The following is a 24,630-nucleotide window of genomic DNA, read 5'->3' as shown; positions in this document are numbered from 1 at the left end:
CTTTGGGATTGGAATTATTATATTCGTCTTGATCTCTGAGGGAATTTCACCTATTTGATATTTCTTGCTCACCAGATGGTAGAGTTTTGTCAGGACTGGCACTCCCAAGGCTGTCAGTAGTTCTAATGGAGTGTTGTCCCCTCCTGGGGCCTTGTTTCGACTTAGGTCTTTCAGCGCTCTGTCAAACTCTTCACGCAATATCATATCTCCCATTTCATTTTCATCTTCATCTACATCCTCTTCCATTTCCATAACATTGTCCTCAAGAACATCGCCCTTGTATAGACCCTCTATATACTCCTTCCACCTTTCTGCTTTCCCTTCTTTGCTTAGAACTGGGTTTCCATCTGAGCTCTTGATATTCATGCAAGTGGTTCTCTTTTGTCCAAAGGTCTCTTTAATTTTCCTGTAGGGAACATCTATCTTACCCCTCGTAAGATAAGCCTCCACATCCTTACATTTGTCCTCTAGCCATCCCTGCTTAGCCATTTTGCACTTCCGGTCGATCTCATTTTTGAGACGTTTGTATTCCTTTTTGCCTGCTTCACTTACTGCATTTTTGTATTTTCTCCTTTCATCAATTAATTTCAGTATCTCTTCTGTTACCCAAGGATTTCTTCTAGCCCTCGTCTTTTTACCTACTTGGTCCTCTGCTGCCTTCACTATTTCATTCCTCAAAGCTACCCATTCTTCTTCTATTGTATTTTTTCCCCCATTCCTGTCAATTGTTCCCTCATGCGCTCCCTGAAACTCTGTACAACCTCTGGTTCTTTCAGTTTATCCAGGTCCCATCTCCTTAAATTCCCACCTTTTTGCAGTTTCTTCAGTTTTAATCTACAGCTCATAACCAATAGATTGTGGTCAGAGTGAACATCTGCCCCTGGAAATGTCTTACAATTTAAAGCCTGGTTCCTAAATCTCTGTCTTACCATTATATAATCTATCTGAAATCTTTTAGTATCTCCAGGGTTCTTTCATGATTCTTGAACCAAGTCTCAGCTATGATTAAGTTATGCTCTGTGCAAAATTCTACCAGGCGGCTTCCTCTTTCATTTCTTAGACCAAATCCCTACTACCTTTCCTTCTTTTCCTTTTCCTACTCTCGAATTCCAGTCACCCATGACTATTAAGTTTTCGTCTCCCTTCACTACCTGAATAATTTCTTTTATCTCATCATACATTTCTTCAGTTTCTTCATCATCTGCAGTGCTAGTTGGCATATAAACTTGTTCTACTGTAGTAGGCGTGGGCTTTGTGTCTATCTTGGCCACAATAATGCGTTCACTATGCTGTTTGTAGTAGCTTACCCGCACTCCTATTTTGATCTAGTGTCGATAAAAGGATTTCAGTCAAACTTCCTTATGTTGTTGAAGTGATGTTCAGAAAGTCGAGAAAGTGTTCTTCTTCAGTCACTGCGTCTTCTGATAAGTTTCCATACCCAACAATCAATGTCATTTGTTCATTGTGGCTTGAATCAGGAGTAAAATCAAGTACGACTGCAAAATATTTATTTTCTTTTACAAAATTAACAGTACTGTTTTCCGCTTTGTTGGCAAGCAAATTTGAGTTCATTTTGTATGCTCTTGCCAAGCTGATGGTCACGAATTTCTTGAGTTTTTACCCCCCTTAAATGTTCCAGCAAAAGAGGCTCAAAATCTGCTATCATTTCAATCAAACAAAGAAAATTACCATTATCATCTTGATAGAGCTTGTCGCTGGTGCCTCAGAGGCCATATTATGCTGAGCCAGGTACCTGGGTGCGAGAATAATTCTCTTTATAATCTGATGCGAATGTTCCTTCTCTTTTTCTATCAGTTCATGGTTAATTTGATCAACACTGCTGTTTTCGTTTCAACTGTATCTCACATCCTTTCAATTTTTTTGGACGTACTGTATGGTTAAATGAACGTTCGGGCTCTTGAAGCCGATTTTCTTAGTGAACCCAGTTACAGAGTTCATCACTTGAGGGCTTGTTTGAAGAAGATCCAAAACGTTTACACAATAACAAAAATATATTGTCGGTAGATTTCAAACATACAAGCCATTTTTGATTCGTTAGGTAAATTTCATATGTAAAAATGGGTTGAATTTTCTATTCTGTTCTCATTTAAAGGATATTGTAAATTTACAGTTTTAGTAGTGACTTTCTGTACAGTTTCATCTATCATGAAGGTTGCCAAATGTCTGGTCCCAGATTCGAGGTTATTTCACGATCGCTTATAGTAGGCCGACCTGAACGTGGGAGAGCACCAGGTTCGCAATCCAGGACTACATATTCATAATAAATGAGAAGCACCAGTTTGCTTTTGTTCTACAATATTGTAGATAAAGGCTACTGTCAATGCCATCAGCATTCTTTCTGATTTGCGAAGATACTGGTAGAAGAAACTTTTCGATCCGCATTTTTGTGAGTTCGTTTGTCTCTTACGAGACATTTCCCTGTCTGCAGTTTCAACTTCACATCACAGGTAAATCACTGTATCTTAATAGGGAACACAACGTGCATTGCCTCAGTTATACACAGATCAGCGAGAGCAATATGACCGCGTACTACCTAATAGGCGGTATGTCCATCTTTGTCACGGATAACAGTGGCAGCCGGCCGCGGTGGTCTCGCGGTTCTAGGCGCGCAGTCCGGAAGCGTGCGACTGCTACGGTCGCAGGTTCGAATCCTGCCTCGGGCATGGATGTGTGTGATGTCCTTAGGTTAGTTAGGTTTAAGTAGTTCTAAGTTCTAGGGGACTGATGACCTTAGAAGTTTAGTCCCATAGTGCTCAGAGCCATTTGAACCATTTTTTTGATAACAGTGGCAAGGCATCGAGCCTGGGGCCAATGAGGCCTTGATAGGTCGCTGGAGGGAGTTGGCACCTCACCTGGACACACAAGTCATCTAATTCTACATCCACATCTACATCCATACTCCGCAAGCCACCTGACGCTGTGTGGCGGAGGGTACCTTGAGTACCTCTATCGGTTCTCCCTTATATTCCAGTCTCGAATTGTTCGTGGAAAGATGAATTGTCGGTATGCTTCTGTGTCTACATCTACATCTGAATCTACATCCATACTCCGCAAGCCACCTGACGGTGTGTGGCGGAGGGTACCCTGAGTAACTCTATCGGCTCTCCCTTCTATTCCAGTCTCGTATTGTACGTGGAAAGAAGGATTGTCGGTATGCTTCTGTGTGGGCTCTAATCTCTCTGATTTTATCCTCATGGTCTCTTCGCGAGATATACGTAGGAGGGAGCAATATACTGCATGACTCTTCGGTGAAGGTATGTTCTCGAAACTTTAGCAAAAGCCCGTACCGAGCTACTGAGCGTCTCTCGAGCAGAGCTTTCCACTGGATTTTATCTATCATCTCCGTAATGCTTTCGCGATTACTAAATGATCCTGTAACGAAGCGCGCTGCTCTCCGTTGGATCCTCTCTATCTTTTCTATCAACGCTATCTGGTACGGATCCCACACTGGTGAGCAATATTCAAACCGTGGGCGAACAAGTGTACTGCAACCTACTTCCTGTGTTTTCGGGTTGTATTTCCTTAGGATTCTTCCAATGAATCTCAGTCTGGCATCTGCTTTACCGACGATCAACTTTATATGATCATTCCGTTTTAAATCACTCCTAATGCCTACTCCCAGGTAATTTATGGAATTAACTGCTTCCAGTTGCTGACCTGCTATTTTGTAGCTAAATGATAAGGGACCTATCTTTCTATGTATTCGCATCACATTACACTTGTCTACATTGAGATTCAATTGCCATTCCGTGCACCATGCGTCAATTCGCTGCAGATCCTCCTGCATTTCAGTAGAATTTTCCATTGTTGCAACCTCTCGATACACCACAGCATCATCTGCAAAAAGCCTCAGTGAACTTCCGATGTCATCCACCAGGTCATTTATGTATAGTGTGAATAGCAACGGTCCTATGACACTCCCCTGCGGCACACCTGAAATCACTCTTACTTCGGAAGACTTCTCTCCATTAAGAATGACATGCTGCGTTCTGTTATCTAGGAACTCCTCAATCCAATCACACAATTGATCTTATAGTCCGTATGCTCTTACTTTGTTCATTAAACGACTATGGGGAACTGTGTCAAACGCCTTGCGGAAGTCAAGAAACACGGCATCTACCTGTGAACCCGTGTCTAAGGCCCTCTGAGTCTCGTGGACGAATAGCGCGAGCTGGGTTTCACACGACCGTCTCTTTCGAAACCCATGCTGATTCCTACAGAGTAGATTTCTAGTCTCCAGAAAAGTCATTATACTCGAACATAATACGTGTTCCAAAATTCTACAACTGATCGACGTTAGAGATATAGGTCTATAGTTCTGCACATCTGTTCGACGTCCCTTCTTGAAAACGTGGATGACCTGTGCCCTTTTCCAATCCTTTGGAACGCTCCGCTCTTCTAGAGACCTACGGTACACCGCTGCAAGAAGGGGGGCAAGTTCCTTCGCGTACTCTGTGTAAAATCGAACTGGTATCCCGTCAGGACCAGCCGCCTTTCCTCTTTTGAGCGATTTTAATTGTTTCTCTATCCCTCTGTCGTCTATTTCGATATCTACCATTTTGTCATCTGTACGACAATCTAGAGAAGGAACTACAGTGCAGTATTCCTCTGTGAAACAGCTTTGGAAGAAGACATTTAGTATTTCGGCCTTTAGTCTGTCATCCTCTGTTTCAGTACCATTTTGGTCACAGAGTTTCTGGACATTTTGTTTTGATCCACCTACCGCTTTGACATAGGACCAAAATTTCTTAGGATTTTCTGCCAAGTCAGTACATAGAACTTTACTTTCGAATTCATTGAAAGCCTCTCTCTGATTTTATCCTCATGGTCCCTTCGCGAGATATACGTAGGAGGGAGCAATATACTGCTTGACTCTTCAGTGAAGGTATGTTCTCAAAACTTCAACAAAAGCCTGTACCGAGCTACTGAGCTTCTCTCCTGCAGACTCTTCCACTGGAGTTTATCTATCACCTCCGTAACGCTTTCGCGATTACTAAATGATCCTGTAACGAAGCGCGCTGCTCTCCGTTGGATCTTCTCTATCTCTTCTATCGACCCCATCTGGCACGCATCCCACATTGCTGAGCAGTATTCAAGCAGCGGGCCTGTAAATTTTGCGGAGTGGGGCGATGAGTTCTGACGCCACGTTCAGTCACATCACAGATGTGTTCGATCGGGGTTTAATCTGGTAACTTGGGGGGCCAGCACGTCAGTAGAAACTCGCACTGTGTTCCTCGATCCACTCCATCACACTCCTGGCCTTGTGACACGGCCTAGTATCTTGTTGAAAAGTGCCACTGGCGTCGGGAAACATGATCGTCATGAAGGAGTGTACGTGTCCGCAACCAGTGTACGATGTTCCTTGTACGCCAAGGTGCCTTGTACGAGCTCCACCGGACCCATGGACACCCATGTTCCCCAGAGCATAATGGAGTCTCCGCCAGCTTGTCTCTGTCGCACTGTATAGATGTCAAGGAGCTGCTGCCCTGAAAGACGACGGATTCGGGTCCTCCCATAGGTATGATGAAGAAGGCATCGGAAATCGTCAGACTATCCGACACTCTGTCACTGCGCCAACGTCCAGTGCCGATAGCCACATGCCCATTTTAGTCATAGCTGCCGATGTCATGGTTTTAACATTGCACATGCATGGATTGTGTGCCACGGAAGCCCATCGTTAGGAGTGTTCGGTGCACTGGGCGTTCAGACACACTTTTTCTCTGCCCAGCATTAATGTCAGATGTTAGTTTCGCCACACTTCGCCGCCTGCCCTGTTTTACCAGTCTGCCCAGCCTGCGACGTCCGACATCTGGGGGACTGAACTTGGTTTCATCTTGGTTTCGGCTTTTGTTGAAGGCGCTCACCATAGCACTCCTCGGGCACCCGACAAGTCGAGCAGTTTCCAAAACGCTCGTGCGGCGGCTCCAGGCCTCGGCGCTTGTTGGTGACGTCACGTCAGCTAGGCACGGCGAACGCCAGGTCTGTTGCAGGCATACTCATAATGGTGGTGACTTCCTCTCTGACACAGGAAAACTATTGGCGCTAGTTGACCAACACACATTGTTCTGAGAGATTTCTTCAATCAATTAATTGTGCAATTCATTATACTTCTTAACAAATAGTGTACTCCTAAACTTAAATATCCGCCTGTTTTAAGCATTGACATACAAAAACAATTTCATGGTCCAGCAGCAACAGAATTCGTGCTTCTTTACCTTATTTGTAAATCTGACGAAGTTACGTTTGTACCGGGTTACTTTTACAAAAAACTGTGAACATATTAGTGCTCTTCTTTACGTATCTTGGCTGACTATGGAGTGAGGAGCACTGAATGTTTATGAAATACCTCGCGATTGTACATGCTGGGGGAGGGGTTGGGGGACAGAAGAAGAGGCAAAAGAGAGATACTTGTTTTATCAAATAATTTTTTTTTATCTTATAAAGTTTCTCCTTTCAGTTGCAAGTGGGGAATATTTATCTTTTCTAATGTGCATGTTTAAAAAAGTTTAAGCTCAGCAGTATTTTCGATGTATGAAGCTATTTTGTTTCATGTTTAGAATTCCTTTCGTTGAAAACGACTGTAATCTAATGACTGGCAACAGTTGGACATGCACACATGTCAATTAGTTCACATTTTCAGTGACGATGTCCAACGAAAATAAATAAATAAATAAAAGAAACGAGTTAATTGTAAGGGGGTTGGGGTAAGTTTCGATTACAAAATGGATCAAGTAAATATAGTTACTTGAATGTAAAATTTCCGAAGCTTGCAATGGGGCAAAGCATCTTCTCATATTGATCTACGTTTGTTTTGACAGGATTCAGTAATACAGAACTATGATCTTCATTTGTAGCTTTACGATAGTAAGTAAATCTTTCATCTAAATAAAACTGCAGAATCCAAAACAATACCAAACATTTTGCCCAAAAATAAGAGATTTATAGTGATAAGCACGCCCAGGCGTTTCTGCCTGCAACAGACCTTGCGTTCGCCGTGCCTAGCTTACGTGACGCCACCAACAAGCGCCGAGGCCTTCTTTTGAGTCGGTGTTGCTCCAGGCCATCACAATCTGCCGTCTTTCAAACGACAGCACGCCCACCGATTCTACATCCAGCGTTGCGTGTTTCTGGCTAGCAATTATTCCTCTCCAGGTGACGCTGTTGTCGACTAGATGGATTTATATCGATAGCAGGACCGTGATCAGAATGCTCCCGTCGATCAATATATTACGTTCGAATTAAAATTAAAAATTGTTTCAAAAACACTTCACTTCATTTTTTTAGTTTATCTATAATACCAACATTTCAAGTGATAGTAATAAAATTACCATCTAATCCTTTACACGGGGCCTCTACAAGCGCGGGAACCTATGTGGTTGGATTGTTTGCACATGTCTCAGCGCTCTGTAGGGACTGGCATTGTCATGTTGAAGGACGAACTCTTCGAATTCGAAACTTGATTACAGAACGTTGTTTCTCACGCGCACACATTGTTAAGTTACAAACCGCCATGTTACACGCTGCGATTTGGAGACCTCTAGCGGCGAAGGGCTGCAAATATGTAGACATAAAGAATGAAGATGATTGTTAGTAACGTTTTTTTTATTAATAAAACTTTAGTTTACACATAAAAAATTCGGAGACGTTACTTTTCAGCACTCCAACGTGGATTGTTCGCTTTTTACTGTTTCTCGGTAGTCTGTAACTTAATTTTCATGGGATGGTTGACATCCGTCTTTGAATGTCTGCAAGTTCAGGGTTTTCGGAATTCTTACGACTCTTTCCCGTGAATCAATCCCTTGATGCTTCATGCTACCCTTCTTCGTATACGTCAACTATTACCTGTTGTAACAGTCGAACATTTTCTGTATACAAAAAGGCCCATACAGGACCTGCAACATGCGGTCGTGCATTATCCTGCTGAAATGTAGGGTTTCGCAGGGATCGAATGAAGGGTAGAGTCACGGGTCGTAACACATCTGAAATGTAACGTCCATTGTTCAAAGTGCCGTCAATGCGCACAAGAGGTGACCGAGACGTGTATACAATGGCACCCCATACCATCACGCCGGTGATACGCCAGTATGGTGATGACGAATACGCGAATCCAATGTGCGCTCACCGCGATGTCGCCAAACACGGATGCGACCAACATGATGCTGTAAACAGAACCTGTATTCATCCGAAAAAATGAGGTTTTGCCATTCGTGCACCCAGGTTCGTCGTTGAGTATACCATCGCAGGCGCTCCTGTCTCTGATGCTGCGTCAAGGGTAACCGCAGCCATGGTCTCCGAGCTGATAGCCCATGCTGCTGCAAACGTCGTCGAACTATTCGTGCAGGTGGTTGTTGTCTTGCAAACGTACCCATCTGTTGACTCAGGGATCGAGACGTGGCTGCACGATCCGTTACAGCCATTCGGATAAGATGCCTGTCATCTCGACTGCCAGTGATACGAGGCCGTTGCGATCCAGCACGGCGTTCCGTATTACCCTCCTGAACCCACCGATTCCATATTCTGCTAACAGTCATTGGATCTCAACTAACGCGAGCAGCAATGTCGCGATACGATAAACCGCAATCGCGATAGGCTACAATCCGACCTGTTTCCATGTCGGAAACGTGATAGTACGCATTTCTCCTCCTTACATGAGGCATCACAAGAACGTTTCACCAGGCAACGACGATCAACTGCTGCTGTTTGTGTATGAGAAATCAGTTGGAAACTTTCCTCATGTCAGCACGTTGTAGGTGTCGCCACCGGCGCCAACCTTGTGTGAATGCTCTGAAAAGCTAATCATTCGCATATTACAGGATCTTCTTCCTGTCGGTTAACTTTCGCGTCTGTAACACTTCATCTTCGTCATGTAGCAATTTTAATGGCCAGTAGTGTAAGTAAATTCACTATGAACTCAACCGCAATTTTATGTAGAAGTTCCATAAGGGAAAGCACCTATATGACAAGGAAACTCTTAGGAAGAATATTATAATCATAGAAAAATCACATGAAACCGTGTGGTGTAGTCGGCGGTAAGCATAACTTGTAACGTTGGGACGCTAATCCGTGGGAGAGGACATCAGAGCAGCGTCAGAACATACGTGAGAGTGGTGGACTAAGAGTGACGACAGCTAAGGATTTGGGTGCATTGGAGAAACGTTCGGATAATTACTGTATTTGGACAGCATACTGACGACGTAAGATAGGTCTCACTATTCAATAAGAAAATTATGAAACAGTTTTTATTTTAAGAAAGTGGTACGGTAACAGTTGGTGCCGAAAATAAACATGAGATAATGTATGATAACTCAAACGGAAGAATTTTAGATCTATTTATTTATTTTTGTTCAGTCGCTACTTACGAAACAGTGTCAGGAATACATCAACGTCCTCAAACTGAGCTCGCTATCAACACATTAAAGGTAACACAGGGAAGATTATGCGCATGTGTAACGCTGTTTTAAGATAAAGACCCGGGATTTTCAATAATCCAGATTAAAGTTTGCATGCAGCAGAGCTTTTCGCAAACATTTCATAACAGTCACATTACATCATATGAAAGACACAAAAATCTTGTGTTCAAATAAACATTTAACACTTAAAAGTTCAAATATATTAAAAATCCATTAGCAGGCAAGTTATACTGGCTTTGCGTGCCAGGATGTAAACAGTATAAACAGTTTATAGCGAATGGCCACTTGCAGTAGGTCTCCATATGAGCTGTAATTTTGTAGTTGTTTTCATTTCGTGAGACACAATTGGAGGGAGGTAATGTTGCCCCACTCTACATGGAACATACCACAGGTTGACCATCGCACGGAGTCCCATATGGACGGCATAGTAATAAGCAACCTTGGCGCAGAGAAAGAGCTGAAAGAAGAAAATAGGCTCGATTCACACGGTGGGCAACGTCACGTCAACCTCAACGCGGGTCACGTCACGTCAAAATATTCGTCCAATGCTTTCAAATGGCGAGGTTCACACGGTAGGCAACGTCACGTCAACGTCAGTTTGCCTCACAGAACACCAGTATAGTAGAAGTGCAAAGACAACGTTATTATACGGAAACACAGAACGACACCAGCGCTACTTATGGCCTGGTTGTGAACTTCAATACGAAAAAATATGGCGCGAAAATCTCTTACGTTTATTTCTAACTACGCGAATTAGATGACAATATTTTTCACTTAGTCTTTGAATGTGGGCCGCATAGTGCGCTAATAAAGGTTTTTGAGATCTTGCAAAGTAATATATAAAAGAAATCTCAATCCAAAACAAACATTAACTACTCGTAGCTGTAGTTTACATTGTGAAAATTTTCGTAAATTACGACGTCACCTTTTGACTGTGAAATTTTTTTTGTAAAACTCAATATTGTGATTTTGGCAGTGTGGCCATTATCATGCGGAAATAAACGAGCTTTAGCACATGTCTGACTAAAAAATCATCTGACATTGCATGCATATATAAATTATTTTTACGTTTCCACATATCCTAAAGCACATTATGTCCACTCGCATGATCGACAGTGGAATAGTAGGTTACACAAATAAATAATTACACAGCTAATGCATAACCAAGAGGTCATTTACAAAAAAAAATCTGTGCTACAAACCAAGGATGTACTGTAAAGTCTACAAAATCCGATTTATATTTTTTTCTGTTGATTGTTATTTATAGATATACAGTCATCTGAAATTGAACTTCTGCACAGTTCAAATAAATTTATTAAACACACAAAATACTACTTTACATCAACTGAAAAACAAATTGGGAGCAGAGCGGGTAGACACTCCATGAATGTAGCCAAATGTTTTTGCCAATGCGACATGCAAAGTAAATGAACTGCAACATACAACAGTTTGGCAACACCCATCATGTTTAAATAACGAAAAAAGACGCTGGTACAACATATATTTTTAACATTTTTATTTATTTACTTCATCTTTGAAAACTTTGTTTGTACACTACTGAAAATTAACACAAATTCCCCTAGACAGCACTTTATTCATTATACTTTTAGAATCCAATGATCACATCTAGAAAGTGTTAAGTTATGTTCCTGCTAAATTACCAGATTTTGTCATAACAAATCAAAGGCATGATTTTGATAGAAGAACATGTAATTCTCTGCTTTTAACACGACATTTGTATATGTATAGGAGCTTACTCTCATTGTACACATAATAAACAAAATACAAAGTCTTTTAACATGATTTGAACTCCTTTTTAAGTTGTTGCATACACAATTTCCTCTTGTTCGTAACTTTCTTTTCTTTCACATACTTGTGTATTATAAATGGAATACTTGTCTTCAGAAGTCTCTCTTCAATGTCATGTTTATTACAAATTGTTGTATGAGACAGAACAAATGTTTTTTTTAATTATCATGTAGTCTTGTTGTGTGACCATGACTATTTACTCATACAGCTGATCATGGAGTGGCCTTAGGAAAATCATGACTCTTTCACTTGCATATTTCAAATGAGAATGCTCCTCACTATTCTCTTTAAATGAGGTAAACAAATGATTTTTAGTCACAACAGAGGACTAGAGACTGGTATTACAAGTTTCACAATCATCTTGTACATCTATGGCTTTTAGTACATAGCATGCTACATAGGCTAAGGATTGTTCTTCTACAGACTCGATGATACCATCTGAGTAAGAATAAATTTGCTCAGGTGTATCATGTCTTTCATCTCACATTCACTTAAATGTTCACTCCTACAACTAGCTGCCAAAAAGTGACACAAACTGCTCAAGGGAGTGTAATCATCATTTTCACAGTTACTTACGCTCATGGATTTGAAAGGCAAAGTCATGTGATTGACAACCCAAGTCTTCAGAGCTTGTACAAACTGAAAACCTCAGCTGTGTGTATAGCTTCAGATGGTAATGTGTGAGTAGAAACATATGTTTCAATTGCAGCTGCAACAGTATGGCTCATTTGTGCAGCAGCAATCTTTACCCTCATTTTGACATGGGAATCAGAAAAGTTAAAGTGTTGTGCTTTTAATTTGGGTAGAGTTTTGAAACGTTTTTTTTTATCTGTACAACCGGGGACTACGCTTATAAATAGATAAAGCAAATGCCTTATCTTTTATAGACCACTGTACTGCTGTGGGCTGCATATTGGCATTTCTTAACTGACTATTAATAAAAGTTTTAGTCACATCATTCAACTCTTCTTCAATTAACTGAAATTTCCTGTCATCATACAACTCTTTTAAAATTTTCAATTTATTCCTCTCATTCTGTAGCTGTTTTTTTCAATTTACACACTCTGGAAACTGTAATTCTATGCAGTTTATACATTTTGTGTTTTCTTGGAGTTAAATCACGTTTAGAAACGCCAGGTCCCATTACACCTGGACTACTTTCAACATCATAAACAGGTGAGGATAGAAAGCTGTACTCACCATCACCTCCGCTCTGTAAAGGTGGACTGCTTCGTTGTATTACTGTAGATTTTGCATTGTGACCTGTCTCGTGCATACTTATATTTGCACCCGATGTGGTGAAACCGCCACCACCACCACTACCAGTGTAACACAGATGGGTGGGGGGAGGGTGATACAACACCAGTGCCATGAGCTTTGGTATAACACCAGGATTTAGCCTGTGTCTAGTAAAGTTCACAAAATCTGCTTCATAAAAATGATCCTCTCACACATAATAATAACTACAGTAGACACCTTCACCTATATTACAGATCAATTTCCACTTCTTTAAAGTCTCACTTTTTGAGGCAGCTGTAAATTTATATAAATGTTTATTCTTGTGTTTGGAATTTGTTTTTACATAATAACTACTCCTGCATCCGGGAAACTTGCACGAGTATTTCTCAATCTCAAACTGGATTCTTCTCTTCCTGTATGAGCCATCCTCATGTGTCTGAAATGTTATTCAAACCAAAAATTAGGAACGAGAAAAAAGATCAGGTATGGTTTACATTGATTAATGTTAAAGAAAACTCAATGTGCAATTAATTTCATTATCAAAAATCATATTAGCTTATGTCCAAATGCAGCTATCCTGTACTGAGGTATTGATAACTGTTATCATGGCTTGTAATCTGATGTGGTATTTCTACAAAATAGAGAAAAAACGAAACAAATTCTCATTTCTACTACAGATATGCACATCACTCTATATATAACTGTGTGAGCATAGTTGCACTATATTCTATATTCAACACTACTTCGTTAAACAGTGCTATCAGGCAGTAGAAACACTGCTTAATGTACCATTTCAATATCTTTCCGCATCTAGATACCATGATAGATACCAAATTGAACTGAATATTATCAGTAACAGTTGCAGCTGTAAATCTGTATTACATTGTGTTGAGCATTAAAGTGCGAGAAGATTTCTACTGCATTGGATATTGCCACAATAATACGTGTAAATGTTCAACTGCTTGAAGGACCTGCTTTGTGTGACTTCGAAACAAATGTCTTATTATGTGAGAACACAACCTTTGTCGATACAACAGCAACAAACACTTGTTACCTGGATAGAGTGTTATGTACTGTACAGAATATTTACTGTCGAAAACGGGAAATAGAACACACTCGAGGCATTACGAATCTATTGTAACAAGTCCAATATTTGTTATGTAGTTAACGGCACAATAAATGGTACTTATTATGTCACTAAAAGTACTTCGTGGCAAAAAGGAAGATGAATCAAAGCCAGAATTATATTCCATTACAGGATTCGGAAAGTTGAATACCAACTATGTCAAAAGCTGCTAGCGTGGGATTCTCTATGAAATGCAAGGAAATATGAACAGAAATAAGAAATATACTTACCCTTTAAGTAAACTGAGCAACGGAAATTGTATTTCTTTGCAGGAACAAATACACAAGAGTCCACAGAACGTAATGTGGTGATACAACCTCGTGTTCTATATGAAACAAAAGTAAAAAAGTAAATCCTGAATCATCACACCATCAAATATTACGAATACATCCAAAAATTAAGCAGAATAATAGCAACATACTAACACTGCAATTTAAACGAAAAATCACGATCACGTTGCTACGATACCAAAACAATCATGGAAGACTACGTCATCCAATAGGAACACTAGACTATAAATTGCTAAACTTGCAGCGCTCCAAGTGGCCTGGAACCAAACCAACATCGTGTTACCGGAAATCCCTATATGAATTTCACCCCCCTGGTTTGCCTGCCGGCCGGTATACTTCGAAAGTATAGTTTGCCGTCGACGGCGGGGGTCACGTGGTTGGCGAACTGCTTACGACTGGCTGTTACTTTTCTGTCTGTTCTGCGGCTGCTCGCATGGCACGAGTTTCATTCCGCTAGCAGTGTTCTCCACATCGAAAATATCTACTGAGTTTTTAGTAATAAAATGTTTTTATATTAACATGAATGACGAGAAGTTAATCGAACTTGTTCGCCAAAATGTGGAGTTGTATGACATGAGCTGCTAAAAATACAGCGACACTTTGTTTAAAGAAGAAATATGGAAGAAAACTGGATTGGTTATCGGTCGCCCAGGTAAATAACTGTATGAATATTGTAGGCCTACTGCAGATTATATTTATTTTGTATGTAATGTATTTAGATGTATAACATCGCACCTGCATCTATTTATGTATGTATGTACTCACGATTAGGAGGTGAAAAAGCTTAGCAGAGGTTAGAGCCTTCCTGCTTTCCAGTTTCACAATTATTCGCTGGTCGTGAAAGTTTATTTCGACCATGTTTATATGTAATACGTATCATTCCGAAACAAATATGAGTATTCTACGCCACATAGTCATTTTGGCTAGTAGTTTACTTATGTATAGTATTTATTTACATACTTTCTGGTACTGAGTCTCACTCAACATTTCGTATGGATACAGCTTATTTAAGTACAACTGCAGTAACAAGTTCGATGTTCCACATTCATATACAGTGTGCAGTTGGTTCTCTGCAGTGCCAAAGTTTATGCAGGACGAACTGTAGCAGATTTAGATCTACATAAATTGTGAATGTTGTTGATAGAGTGCAGTATTACAATAAATATTCTGTTCTATGAAATACGTAAAGGTACATAACAGGAACCCTAAAAGGAATTGGTAAAGCTGAAGCATCAGACTCATCTCAAACAACCATTAGTTTTTTTCGTGTAGAAATTGCACGGCGCTTGTTTGTGTCTGTTTCCGTGATGCTGCTGCTTATCAAAGACAGCAAATTAAAGAACTACTGTCTCGACATTCGTAAATATGTATAAAATGACGTCTCCTCTTCTTCCAGCTCTCTATACAATGGTGATATTCGCCTTCACACATTCTCTGCAAAATCATTTTCTTCACCCACGTTCGTTTGATTGCCTTGCCAATTTCCGCTCTCTTTCCTCATCATCTAAAGCAATTTCAATAGTAGCAAGTTCATCAAGACTAAACATAATGTCCGCCATCCTCTCTCGAGAACACTTCTGCGAGTTTCCAATAACGCGCCAAAACGTGATTGAAGTTTTGCCGTCGCTTGACGTTCCGTCAAGTGTGAATGCAAGTGGATTTTTGACGGTGTGTGACGTCACTGACGTTGACGTGACGCTGCCCACCGTGTGAATCGAGCCTAAGTCGCCAGGCCCGCATGGGAACCGAATTCGGTTTTACAAAGAGTAATCTACGACGCTAGCCTCTTACTTAGCGTGCATTTATAGTCCCAAATGACTGGAAAAAAGCGCGAGAAACTCCTGTTCACAAGTAGAGTAAAATATCGGTCCCGTAAAATTATAGAGCAATATTCTTGATATCGATTTGCAGAATTCTTAAAAATATCCTCAGTTCGAGTATAATAAATTTCCTAGAGACAGAAGACCTTACGTCCACGAATCAACGTGGTTTTAGAAAGCGTTCGTGAAAAATTCAGGTCGCCATTTTCTCACAAGATATCCTGCGAACCCTGGATGCAGGACAACAGATAGATTACATAGTTCTGGACTTCTGAAAAGCCGTCGCCGTCGACGACAACGTACTGGCTTCTACACTCCTGGAAATGGAAAAAGGAACACATTGACACCGGTGTGTCAGACCCACCATACTTGCTCCGGACACTGCGAGAGGGCTGTACAAGCAATGATCACACGCACGGCACAGCGGACACACCAGGAACCGCGGTGTTGGCCGTCGAATGGCGGGCGCTAGCTGCGCAGCATTTGTGCACCGCCGCCGTCAGTGTCAGCCAGTTTGCCGTGGCATACGGAGCTCCATCGCAGTCTTTAACATTGGTAGCCTGCCGCGACAGCGTGGACGTGAACCGTATGTGCAGTTGACGGACTTTGAGCGAGGGCGTATAGTGGGCATGCGGGAGGCCGGGTGGACGTACCGCCGAATTGCTCAACATGTGGGGCGTGAGGTCTCCACAGTACATCGATGTTGTCGCCAGTGGTCGGTGGAAGGTGCACGTGCCCGTCGACCTGGGACCGGACCGCAGCGACGCACGGATGCACGCCAAGACCGTAGGATCCTACACAGTGCCGTAGGGGACCGCACCGCCACTTCCCAGCAAATTAGGGACACTGTTGCTCCTGGGGTATCGGCGAGGACCATTCGCAACCGTCTCCATGAAGCTGGGCTACGGTCCCGCACACCGATAGGCCGTCTTCCGCTCACGCCCCAACATCGTGCAGCCCGCCTCCAGTGGTGTCGTGACAGGCGTGAATGGAGGGACGAATGGAGACGTGTCGTCTTCAGCGATGAGAGTCGCTTCTGCCTTGGTGCCAATGATGGTCGTATGCGTGTTTGGCGCCGTGCAGGTAAGCGCTACAATCAGGACTGCATACGACCGAGGCACACAGGGCCAACACCCGGCATCATGGTTTGGGGAGCGATCTCCTATACTGGCCGTACACCTCTGGTGATCGTCGAGGGGACACTGAATAGTGCACGGTACATCCAAACCGTCATCGAACCCATCGTTCTACCATTCCTAGACCGGCAAGGGAACTTGCTGTTCCAACAGGACAATGCACGTCCGCATGCATCCCGTGCCACCCAACGTGCTCTAGAAGGTGTAAGTCAACTACCCTGGCCAGCAAGATCTCCGGATCTGGCCCCCATTGAGCATGTTTGGGACTGGATGAAGCGTTTTCTCACGCGGTCTACACGTCCAGCACGAACGCTTGTCCAACTGAGGCGCCAGGTGGAAATGGCATGGCAAGCCGTTCCACAGGACTACATCCAGCATCTCTACGATCGTCTCCATGGGAGAATAGCAGCCTGCATTGGTGCGAAAGGTGGATATACACTGTACTAGTGCCGACATTGTGCATGCTGTGTTGCCTGTGTCTATGTGCCTGTGGTTCTGTCAGTGTGATCATGTGATGTATCTGACCCCAGGAATGTGTCAATAAAGTTTCCGCTTCCTGGGACAATGAATTCACGGTGTTCTTATTTCAATTTCCAGGAGTGTATTAATTAAGAAGTCTTCGACCCATTCACATATCTGGGAACCTATTCCATATACTCGTACCTTCGTTAACAGTTGCACTGGGGCACCGTACAAGCCGGCGGCGGATCCATTATGCTCTGGGGAACATTCACGTGAGCATCCACGCGTCCAGTGGAGCTCGTACAGCGCCTCATTGCAAATTTTTTTATGAAGGTACGAGCTTATGGAACAGGTTCCCTTATATATGAGTGATTCGAAGACTTCTTAAGTGATAGAACCAAGTACGTTGTCCTCGAAGGCGAATGTTCATCAGAGACAAGGGTATCGTCAGGAGTATCCCAGGGAACTGTGATATGACCGCTATTATCTTCTATGTATATAAATGACCTGGCGGACAGGGTGGGCTGTAATATGCGGTCGTTTGCTGAAGGTGCTGTGGTGTATTGTAAGGTGCCGAAGTTGAGTGATTGTAGGAATATACAGGATGACTTATACAAAATTTGTAGAAGGCATGATGTGTGGAGGCTAGCACTATATGCAGGAAGTGGGAATGACTAGGAAAAACAAATCCATAATACAGAATGAGATTTTCACTCTGCAGCGGAGTGTGCGCTGATTTGAAACTTCCTGACAGATTAAAACTGTGTGCCAGACCGAGACTCGAGCTCGGCACCTTTGCTTTTCGTTGGCAAGTGCTCAACCATCTGAACTACCCAAGCACAACTCACAACCCGTCCTCACACCTTCAATTCTGCCAGTACCTCGTCTCCTACTTTCCAAACTTCACAGAAGCTCTTCTGCGAACCTAGCAGAACTAGCACCCCTGGAAGAAAGGATATTGCGGAGACATGGCTTAGCAGATGAGCTTCTGTGAAGTTTGGAAAGCAGGAGACGAGGTACTGGCAGAATTGAAGGTGTGAGGACGGGACGTGAGTCGTGCTTGGATAGCTCAGGTGGTAGAGCACTTGCCCGCGAAAGGCAAAGGTGCCGAGTACGAGTCTCGGTCCGGCAGACAGCTTTAATTTGCCAGGAAGTTTCAAATCCATAATGCTTGGATGCAGTGTTTGTAGTGCCCTGCTTGACACAGTCACGACGTTTAAATATCAGGCCGTAACGTTGCATAGCGATATGAAATCGAACGAGCATGTGAACATTGTGGTTGGGCCGGTGAATGGCCGACTTCAGTTTATTTGGATAATTTGGGAAAGTATGGTTCATCCATAAATGAGACCACATATAGGACGCAGTGCGATCTATTCTTGAGTACCACACGGAATGGAGGACATGGAAACAATTCAGAGGCAGTCTGCTAGATTTATCAGTAGGTTCGAACAACACGTATTAGGAGGTGCTACGGGAACTTAAGCGGGGATCCCTGGAGGCAAGGAGACGTGCTTTTGTAGGAACACTGCTGAGAAAACGTAGAGAACTGGCATCTGAAGCTGACTGTAGAACGATTCTACTGCCACCAACATACATTTCACGAACTAGACAGGAGAAATTAGGGCTCTTATGGAGGCATACAGGTAGTAATTTTTCCCTCGCTCTTTGTGTTAGCGGAACAAGAAAGGAAATGAATGGTTCAAATGGCTCTAAGCACTACGGGACTTAAAATCTGAGGTCATCAGTCCCCTAGACTTAGAGCTACTTAAACCTAACTAACCTAATGACGTCACACACATCCATGCCCGAGGCAGGATTCGAACCTGCGACCGTAGCAGCAGCGCGGATCCAGACTGAAGCACCTAGAGCCGGTCGGCCACAACGGCCGGCAAAGGAAATGACCAGTAGTGCTACGGGGTACCATCCGCCACGTACCGTAGCTTGCGGAGTTTGTTTGCAGATGTAGATGGAACGTTCGCTCTCAGAATTTCGGTAGGAAACCTCTCCATGATACACAGCACCATTCTGGCATGGTCTGCTTCTCCAGTTTGTTGAACATCTCCGTAACGCTCTTGTAATTACTAAACGGTCCCAGGACGAAAGGCGTCCTCTCTTCTATTACTTCAGTCCAGTGGTCGTTCTAGACCAACGAGCAGTGCAAAACAATCAGTCACACGTGTCTTTTGTAAGCCATTTCTTTCGTGGATTGATTACATTTCCGCAAGTTTCTTCCACCGACTTTAGCTTCGCATTGGTTTTACCCACAGGGTATATGTTGACTGACCTACACATCAGATTGGTCTGAACGGTTACTCCTAGGTAGTTGGCGGCTGTAATCTCTTTTCAGTGATTCATCGCCAATGATGTAATCGCGCAGATACGAATGTCTTCGCATATTTGTCATAAGTTATATTTATTGCCACCCAGAGTCATCATCTACAGATCTTCCATTTCACTACTGTTATCTGACTTTGTTGCCCTCCGACACTCGTACTGCCTGAGTCTGTCGTGGAAACGCAAATGATGACCCTTGCCTCCACTGTTGCTATATCCTCCAATCATTTTTAAAATGCAGGAAGATGCTCATCATCTGCTCGGTAGCGACCATCATTAGATTTGTTAACGTACACTACTGGCCATTAAAATTGCAACACCACGAAGATGACGTGCTACAGACGCGAAATTTAACCAGCGGGAAGAAGATGCTATGATATGCTAATGATTAGCTTTTCACAGCATTCACGCAAGGCTGGCGCCGGTGGCGACACCTACAACGTGCTGACATGAGGAAAGTTTCCAACCGATTTCTCATAAACAAACAGCAATTGACCGGCGTTGCCTGATGAAACGTAGTTGCGATGCATCGTGTAAGGAGGAGAAATGCGTACCATCACGTTTCCGACTTTGATAACGGTTGGATTGTAGCCTATCGCGATTGCGGTTTATCGTATCCCGACATTGGTGCTCGCGTTGGTCGAAATCCAATGACTGTTAGCAGAATATCGAATCGGTGGGTTCAGGAGGGTAATACGGAACGCCGTGCTGGATCGCAACGGCCTCGTATCACTAGCAGTCGAGATGACAGGCATCTTATCCGCATGGCTGTAACGGGTCGTGCAGCCACGTCTCGATCCCTGAGACAATAGATGGGGACGTTTGCAAGACAACAACCATCTGCACGAACAGTTCGACGACGTATGCAGCAGCATGGACTATCAGCTCGGAGACCATGGCAGCGGTTACCCTTGACGCTGCATCACAGACAGGGGCGCCTGCGATGGTGTTCTTAGCGACGAACCTGGGTGCACGAATGGCAAAACCTCATTTTTTCGGATGAATCCACGTTCTCTTTACAGCATCATGATGGTCGCATCCGTGTTTGGCGACATCCCGGTGAACGCACATTGGAAGCGTGTATGCGTCATCGTCATACTGGCGTATCACCTGGCGTGATGGTACGGTACGGGGTGCCATTGTATACACGTCTCGGTCACCTCTTGTTCGCACTGACGGCAGTATGAACAGTGGACGTTGCACTTCAGATGTGTTACGACCCGTGGCTCTACCCTTCATTCGATCCCTGCGCAACCCTACCTTTCAGTAGGATAATGCACGACCTCATATTGCAGGTCCTGTCCAGGCCTTTCTGGATACGAAAATGTTCGACTGCTGCCCTGGCCAGCACATTCTCCAGTTCTCTCACCAATTGAAAACGTCTGGTCAATGGTGGCCGAGCAACTGGCTCGTCACAATACGCCAGTCACTACTCTTTATGAACTGTGGTATCGTGTTGAAGCTGCATGGGTAGCTGTACCTGTACACGCCATCCAAGCTCTGTTTGACTCAATGTCCAGACGTATCAAGGCCGTTATTACGGCCAGGGGTGGTTGTTCTAGGTACTGATTTCTCAGGATCTATGCAACCAAATTGCGAGAAAATCTAATCAAAATGGCTCTGAGCACTATGGGACTTAACTTCTGAGATCATCAGTCCCCTAGAACTCAGAACTACTTACACCTAACTAAGCTTAGGACATCACACGCATCCATGCCCGAGGCAGGTTTCGAACCTGCGACCGTAGTGGTCGCGCGGTTCCTGGCTGTAGCGCCTAGAACCGCTCGGCCACTCTGGCAGGCGAAAATGTAAACACATGTCAGTTCTAGTATACTATATTTGTCCAATGAATACCCGTTTATCATCTGCATTTCTTCTTGGTGTAGCAATTTTAATTGCCAGTAGTGTATGTCAGAAAGTGGGTTTCGAAGTTCAGTAAACACATCGATGAGCTGAAGTATTGCTTGCAGCTGCTACATAACGTGGTAGTACACCGTTCAAAAGCAGAAGACAAGTAGTTGGCAGCTTTCTGGAGGTATGTGACACCAGATGCCTGCGCAATGGTCACGCTATTCCCGTAAATTACAGGCCAGTGGTTTGTAGGCGTGGAACTCGCACCCAACAGTGTTTCAGGCGAGTTTGTCTCCCAAAACATAGTTATTCCACTATCACTAACCTCAAACCACTGTAGCACGATTCTGGCCTTATAACATGGACAGTTATTTTGCTGAAAAATGCCATCGATATATGGGCGACATCAGGCAAAAAGGGGTGTAGATGGTCCGGAATAATGTCATTGTGCCTTTTATTACTACCACAGGAACTTTGGAAGCCCAAGTGAAATTTCCGGATAGCATAACATGGCCCCCCACCTGCGTACGTCCTTGGCGTTGTGCATGTTCGAATAGTTGTTTGCCTTGATTATGGTGTATGTGACAATCTGCGACTACGCAGTGCGTTGCAAAGATGTATGAAGTTCCACTCACCTGGTGGTGAATTTCTTCTCACACCCATGCCTCCTCGCAGTTACTGAAATGCAGTTCTCAACCCAAAGAAATTGTAGAAAAAACAGCTGTACACATCGGAACTGCAAGTCGCACTAACATTGTTTTGTCGGTGAAAGGAATAGTGAAATGAAAGTATTGCTGTGCGTAAAATTTCTGTCTATTGCGGTAAGCTTGCTTACACCATTCACTGCCAAAACCTACTCTAAATTGTACGTAGTCTGGAAGGTTCACATGCATACCTTGTTCATAACAGTAGCGGTTTATGGTAATTATGGGATATCCTTCACAGAATGTTTGCAAATGGATTGTTGCTGCCGGCCGCTGTGGCCGAGCGGTTCTAGGCGCTGCAGTCCGGAACCGCGCGACTACTACGGTCGCAGGCTCGAATCCTGCCTCGGGCATGGATGTGTGTGATGTCCTTAGGTTAGATAGGTTTAAATAGTTCTAAGTTCTAGGGGACTGATGACCTCAGATGTTAAGTCCCATAGTGCTCAGAGCCATTTGAACTATATATATTGATCGTTGCTTTTAAAATTGCTCCCTCAAATGTTGCTAATATCCGCCTCACGGAACAAATTGTTCAAGTTCGCGAGTAAGCGGCGCGCCACGCTGTATTTATATATTTTAATGTCACCAAATGTTACGAATTTCACACTGTGCTTTAAATCGAACTCCCTTCCATACTTTACGTCATTGTCCAACATTTTGGCAACAAAATATCACAATATTAATTATTTTCAACGGAGCACATATCAATAGGCCGGATCACTAGGAAGGGATCCAAGACGCGACTCCTCTCTATATACAAAAGAATCTTCTAGTTCCCAAAATATGCGCGAATATGCTAATTTATGATTGGCAGAGAAACATCACAGCCAATCGGAAAGCGGCATCCAACCTGCTCAATTTCGCTCATGTCGACAAAACCAATCAAGACTTGTTATTGCATCCGAACAATAAATTAAGGTAAATAAATTCTGAAAACACACAAATATAAAATTAATTCGCTCTTAAAAAAACTACTTTACCGAAATCATTATCTCATTTCCCCAGTGCCATAAACTGCCTGGTACGAATGACCAACACACACGTCATTCTCGAACACACCTCATGTGACCTTTTACTTCAACGTATAATACAGGTAATGTATAATGTAGATGAAGAAACGCAGAGGCCACCCAAAAACGCGAACAGTAATTAATCACTTACTTACGTAGAAAACAGGACATGAACTGTTTTTTAATCTACAAATATTGCATATCAAAACAAAACTGTATTATCCTAGATTCCACTGAAGATGCCTTAAAGCAAAAGGCGAAACGTGTCTGGAAGAAATAAAATAGATTGCAGCAAGAAAAGGCAGTTTTTATTTACAAAACGAATATTTCTGTGCTTGCTGCAGATGATAGTTACGCAAACAAACCTGTTAATTTTGTAGGTTTTCATTAATTATTATTTCTGGTTCGATCACATAATTTCTCTATATTACGTGTTCTGGTTACTGTTATCATCGGAGTCCAATCGTGATGACTATAAGCTGTCGGGCGGCGGGTAAATAATGGTTCAAATGGCTCTGAGCACTATGGGACTTAACATCTGAGGTCATCAGTCCCCTACAACTTAGAACTACTTAAACCTGACTAACCTAAGGACATCACACAACACCAGTCATCACGAGGCAGAGAAAATCCCTGACTGCGCCGGGAGTCGAACGCTACCGCACGACCACGAGCTGCGGACCCCGAGGCAGGAATCGAACCTGCGACCGTAGCAGTCGCGCGGTTTCGGACTAAAGCGCCTTAACCGCTCCGCGGGAAATAATGAAAAGGTCGCTACTTCTATTATGTCGTTATGAAAAGACACTTAAGCTGTCTATGTGAGTTTTACACCTACCTTCGCCGTTTACAAGAGCCTAAAAACTATTTTTGCGGTCAGCCAAAAAGCGATGGAGGACGTAATGATCATAATTTCCAGTCTACAAATCCATATTACTCATTGTGTTCAGTGAGAGAAAATGTTCCTTCTTGCTATTTGGTCAGCGGGGTCAGGGACAATGAGCATAAATAAAAGTTTTGAGTTTTAATTGATTGATATATTCAGTAAAAGTTCACGCGCAAAGTATAATAATATTCGTAAGAATAATAATGTCCTTATCGGAAACAGCACCATTAACAGTTCAGAGACGACCTCTACGGAAAGTTCCTGGTAAAATGGTCTATCACCCTGACTTCTAATCATCAAAAGTTAATTGCTCGCCTAAAAAATGAAAAATAATCTCGTCACTCTCCACGCAGTTTTTCCAACATTATCGGTGGCAAACAAACAGTTACTTCCGTGAAATCTAAGCGATCCAGTACGAAGTCCAGTCCTCGCGAGCTCGCTTCCTACTTTTACTGAAAACACTTTTGGTAGCTGCCTAGCTGTGATGTCATTCAAGGCATAGTGCATGCAGGCGTTTGACTGATGCGAACCG

At 43.0% G+C, this 24,630-nt stretch overlaps 1 protein-coding gene and 1 long non-coding RNA gene across 3 annotated transcripts in view; one reads left to right on the top strand and one right to left on the bottom strand.

The window, feature by feature from the left end:
• LOC126333672 (uncharacterized protein KIAA0513) overlaps positions 1-24,630 on the top strand; it is a 285,554-nt gene that overhangs the window by 125,596 nt on the left and 135,328 nt on the right. The window lies entirely within an intron of this gene.
• Positions 10,652-14,100, bottom strand: LOC126333698 (uncharacterized). Its single transcript, XR_007564334.1, has 3 exons — positions 14,031-14,100; positions 13,836-13,930; positions 10,652-12,915 (listed from the first exon to the last, which is right to left on the bottom strand). It is a non-coding gene; the product is annotated as an uncharacterized LOC126333698 (long non-coding RNA).

Source organism: Schistocerca gregaria, chromosome 2 (genome assembly GCF_023897955.1).
Source record: "Schistocerca gregaria isolate iqSchGreg1 chromosome 2, iqSchGreg1.2, whole genome shotgun sequence".
Taxonomy (NCBI): Eukaryota; Metazoa; Arthropoda; class Insecta; order Orthoptera; family Acrididae; genus Schistocerca; species Schistocerca gregaria.
The sequence above is the reverse complement of the archived record's forward strand: the minus strand, read 5'-3'. Positions and strand labels throughout refer to the sequence as shown.